Here is a 5,617-nt window from a genome sequence, read left to right on the forward strand (position 1 = left end):
TCCTCTCCTTTGTTCATGCCCCAGGTCCAATCCATAAGCAACATCTGCCTGCTTTGCCTTCGAAATATATGCAGGAATGACTCTCCCCGGCACCTGGTCACAGCCCCCGCCATTTCCCACCTGGACCAGTGCAGTTGCCTCTTCCTCAGGCTCCAAGCTTCTGCTTTTCTTTCCCTGTGTCCTCATGGCCAGGGGGAGACTGAGAACAACTGAGTCGGGTCACGTCTCTCCTCCATTCAGAACCCCTCGTGACTTCCACATCACTCAGGATAAAAGCCAAAGTCGTCTCTGTAATCCACAAGACCCTGCGTGATTTGCCCTTACCTACTTATCTGTACATAGCAAGCATGTGCCCACCTCAGGACCTCTGCACTTGCTGTTCCCTCAGCCTGAATGGTCTTCCCACATATGTTTTTTTTTAGACGAGGCAACCCTTGGTTGACCTCACAGATTGCAAGGACCTTGTCAGCTTAACAATCCCTTATTGTCATTATTTTTTTTACGCCTACAGCACCTGGTCTTCCTCGGTGGTCTCCCATCCAAGTACAAAGCAGGCCCGACCCTGCTTAGCTTCCGAGATCAGACGGGATTGGGTTTGTTCAGAGTGGCATGGCTGTAGACTCTTCCCGCAGATTTTTGATGTCTCCTTTCCTCACTTCCTTTAAGTTTCTGCTTAAATGTTACCTTACCAAGGAGTCTTCCCTGATCATCCTCTCTGAACCCCTCACCCCAATTTTATTCCCATGCTCTACTTCATGTTTCTATAGCATGGTTGCCATATTAAATAATTATTGGTTTATTGTCTATTTTTTCCAGTTAGAACGTCACCTCTGTGAGGGCAGGGATTGGACTGTGTCCCTGGTGCCTTGAACAGCTCCTGGCACGCAGTAGGTACACAATAAATATATGTAATATATGAGGAGCAGAAACATCTCTTCAAATGTTTCAAATGGCAGAGTCCATTTGCACAGCCAATCTAAAATGACACTTGGAAGTACGTATCATGGATCTGTCTGACAAATGCAGCAATTCCACTCCTGACCCAATAATTCCACATGTGGGTCAATATCTTTGTGTTCGAAACACCAAGACACAACATTGCTCATTGCCTTATTGCTTTTAAAAGCATCTAGTTGGAAACATTATTAAAAGTTCATAAAAACGAACAAGTAAGAAGTAAATGTAGCTCTTAAAATGATGGTTACAATATGATATTAAGTGAGAAAGTGATAGAGGAAACCTCTCCAATTCTTCGAATTAACAAAAAATGAGTTGAAATTGATATTTTGTGTGTGCATCATTTCCCATTAAAATTGTATGTTAGAACAATGAAGCATCTTCCTGTTCATCTTTGACTTTTGTGGTAAAATCAGAGGGGGTCGTTTTCGTGAACACGTGCAAGATCTTCATCAGTTTCCCCAGAGGGCCTTTAAATTATTTGCTCATCGGTTCATTCTCTTTTGAAGCCGTTTTCACTGTCATCGCTTTCTGCTTTTCAATTGTTAACCAGTCTAACTTTTCAAGTTCTTCACTTGTCAGCGGCATCTTTTGCGTTGCAAGTGGTTCCCCCACATCACTTTCATTGACTTGATTAATTCTTGCCGTCTTTCGCAAAGATATCTAATTTTCACATGGCGGTCGATTCACGTTGTTTTGAATTGTATGGTTGAGTTTCAGACAACCGTCGACAATCAGAGATAAACGCTGGCAAGCACACTCATCTGATGTGCTCCAAAATGATGTTGCTATTTGTCCGGAACAGGTCACTGTGAAGTTGTCAGTTCGCCAGTGAATATTTTTATATTAGGATGACTTTTGCTTCCCTAAACTCATAACTGTGTGGATATCTGGATAATGAACCATATAATGAACACTCAGATGATGAGAAACTATTGCATATAAAATATCTTTACACTATAATTACCTCCGTATGTAAAATAAAAAAATAACGGAGGAAACTAGATAGAAACATAACAAGATACCCACAGTGTTTGTGTTGTGGTAGTCATGGGATAGTGGCTTACAATTTTTTAACATGAAAATTACATTAGTTTTGAAAAATATGTAAAAACAAATTATGAGCCGTTTAAAGAAAAGTCCGACTTATTTGGGAGGAGGAGAATCTCTTTGGTAATGAAAAATGACTCCAGGTTGGAGGCAGAGACAATTAGCAACACCAGCACCCAGGCTCTGAGTCTTCACCGCATGTTGTGTGGATGATCTCATTTAATTCTCACAACTGTCAATGAAGCGAACGCTAGAATGTCCCTGTTTCACGAATGAACACATTGATGCAGAGAGGTTGAGCAACTGGCCCAAGGCCACACAGCTCAACCACATGTCATGCAGACTTGTGACACATCTTTGAGGTCAATTAAATCTTTTTCCCTTGCTTCTGGTCACCACAGGGTGACTGGTTTGTTTGTTTTTTTTTCTCTCTCTCAATTTGGGAACTCATAACACTTTGAGACAGGTTCCTAAGCAAGCGTCTCAGGTAAAAGAGTGAAGTGATTTCTGTTGGCATGGGATGAAAGCATTTTCTACAACAAAAGACACGGATGATGCCGGAGGAGGGAATAAAAGAGACACAGAAGAGAGAGGTTTAATGTTCTGTCAAGTCAACCCATTATGGCCTCTCTGTGGGATGATGTGTATTCGAATGGCCCAAACCTAAATGCATTCGCACGTAATTCTTAGATGGAACTTCTATTCCCTTCCGATGAATGTTGTTGGGATCTCTATCCTGTTACCTTTATTTGTCTGTGTCCCTGGTGGGTCCTGCCTGCTTCTTGCCTTCCTTGCTCCTGGAACATCAAATACCTTCTTTGGACATGAGACATAATTCCACTGCACGCAGTGAATATTATCAGTGCAGCCAACATCTATGCTCTACTACCCTTTGCCTGGCTCATCACATATGGGGTGCCATTTATCCCTTTCATGATCCCAGGGGGTATGTACTGACCTCATCTCCATTTTACAGATGAGGAAACTGAGGCTCAAGAGATTAAATGGTGGGTCAGGCTCATGCAGTAGAACATAGCTTGGACGTTCATGTGGAGACATGGCATTGTTACACTTTCTTATTGTTGCTGTATTGTTCCTAAGTGAGGAAATCACCCCATAGTTATTATTTCCACCTGGAGTGAATATAAAAATTACTAGTGAGTTAGTTCACATTTGTTTTTCATACTAAGTCTCTGAAATCTGCTGCATGTTTTTATGCTATGTCTTGATTTGGGCCAGTCACATCACGAGTGCTCAGTGGTCACATGAGACTAGTGGCTCCGTTTGGGAGACTGCGAGTCCCAGTCTTTTGACAATTAATTCTGGGATTTTTCTATTACACAATGAAGCTGGGGTAGTACATCTAGTGGGGGTGCCTGATTTTATACTTGACTTTTACCCTACTAGCTCTTTAAATAATTTTTAGAAGAAGGAAGAGAGAGACAGGAAGAAAGAGAGAGAGAGAGAGAAGTGGAGAGGGGAAGGGGCAGGAGGAGGAGGAGAGGAAGGAGGGAAGGAAGGAAGGAAGGAAGGAAGGAAGGAAGGAAGGAAGGAAGGAAGGAAGGAAGGAAGGAAGGGAAGGAAGGAAGGAAGGAAGGAAGGAAGGAAGGAAGGAAAGAAGGAAGGAAGGAAGGAAGGAAGGAAGGAAAGAAGGCTCTTTCTCTTGCCTAAAGATTTTGCAATAACTAGCAGAATTTGTCCAACTCCATTGTCTTAGTTTGGGTCCCCTTAGCAGCACATCTGGAAACGAAAATTCAACTATTTTGGGAGGAGATACCAAGACACACTGGCAGAGGAACAGGGAAGAGAACCAGTGATGGATGTGCCATCAGGCATATTACTTCTATTAGCAGCTGGGACTCAGTACTAGTGGGGGCCTCTGGGAGGCAGCAGAGAGCCCATTCTGCAGACTGACCACACCCTAGGACCAAGGGAGTCAGGTATTAACCCACCAACTTCCATCAATCACTGGCTGAAGGATGCTCGCAGGAGCATTCATTTACTAGTATACCCACCTGCCGAGTGGACACTGGTGGCCAGATCCCACCCCCAACACCGGAGGCTGGCAGTGGGCAGTCAGACCTGAGTGCACTGACGTAATCAGGTCAAGGCTGGACAGTGACGGCCACATGCCTGACACATTTATTTCTCATAAATTCAAAAGGTTTCCTTTTTCATCACCAGCCCTCCTTAACTTAAAGTGCGTTAACTGTGACAGTCGGGGAGCCATATGGAACGTGAGATTATTTAGCTGTTGTCATCTCAGTGACAGAAAAGGCAGAACAGCTATGGAAGGACATCACAGATGTATGCATATATTTACGTGTAACCTCGCAAACACGTGCGTGTGTTCCCATTCATGTTGTCACCAAGCTTAACTCTTACCACGTTCTCTGTTGTGTGTATGTTTCCCGCTCTCTGTTTTAGTCAGGGGAAAACAGAAGAAAATAAAAGGAATAAGTCCACGTTTTTCGGGAGAATAAGGCTGATCTGATTCTAACCAGGGGTCAGGATCAGATGTCCCCCTAATTCTGTCCCCAGCCCCATTCCTTATCTCTCCCTATCGGAAAATTGCTTATACTGGTCTCCAGTTTATCTTTTGTTTCTTCTTAAAAACGTGAGCGAACGTTTTATATTTTTGTGCATCATTCTGTCTTTCTCTCGTGAAGACAGCCCACATTTCACACGTCTCTGCAAGTTGCCCTTGCCACTTTTCGAGGCCTCCGGTCTCTATTTTGACCTCCCTCAGTTGCTGAGGCTGGAGCCGTGAACAGGACCGTGAGGTTTCCTAGAACTCCAAACATTTTTAGGGCCGCAGTCAGACTTTCCAGGAAGAAAAGTCTTTCAGGCAAGTTTCATAAGGTAAAGATAGTCACTGTGTGTTTCGAACGCTTCGACATCTGACTAACCCTGGAGGGACCGCCCCTCCCAGAGTTAGCCAATCCCTTGAGACAGTGAAGAAAGGAGTCATGGGTGAGCACGCAAGTCAAATACAAACCAACCAATCCAGAGCCCACACTCCCAGCACCTCCTCTGCTGGGCTCTCACACTCAGGGCCAGGATCCACCTACCCTGATCGCCCAAGAGCCAGACACCAGACAACAAAGGGAGCCCCGGTGTCCTAGAGCCCTGAAATTATTAAAACTAGCCGACCCTCAACTCGCATACCCTGCCTCGCATGTTTCTTCCTGACGAAAACGTATAAAGGCTCCTGCCCACATTGCCCCTCACTCCCCCTGCTTTCTGACCAGCCCTCTGTGGCTCTGCGTGACATGACGTGTCCCCCTCCTCTTGGGATCTGTGAGAACAAGCTGTCTGTTCAATGGTGGCTGTCTCCTCATCTGTTGGCTTCACAATGCCTAAATAATAAGAAAACCTGCATTTTAAAACAAAAAAGGGCCAACGGTCCTGTCGTCCCCATCACCTCCCTTCCCTCATCTCCTCTCACTCTCCCCACTCGGGCCACTAGAGCCTCCTCACCGTGCTTTGGACACACCAGGTACCGTCCACACAGGTCTTTACCATCCATTTTTCTTCTGCTTGCAACACTCCTCCCCCCTGACATCTGCATCTCTGTTCCTTTCTTTCCTCAGCTCTCTGCTTTGATGTC

General features: G+C 44.8%; 1 pseudogene; it reads right to left on the reverse strand.

Moving 5' to 3' along the window:
* Window positions 1-502: 502 nt before the first annotated feature.
* LOC120618818 (uncharacterized) lies at window positions 503-621 on the reverse strand (annotated as a pseudogene).
* Between the last annotated feature and the right edge of the window lie 4,996 nt (window positions 622-5,617).

Source organism: Pteropus medius, unplaced genomic scaffold, assembly GCF_902729225.1.
Source record: "Pteropus medius unplaced genomic scaffold, Ma_sr-lr_union100, whole genome shotgun sequence".
Taxonomy (NCBI): domain Eukaryota; kingdom Metazoa; phylum Chordata; class Mammalia; order Chiroptera; family Pteropodidae; genus Pteropus; species Pteropus medius.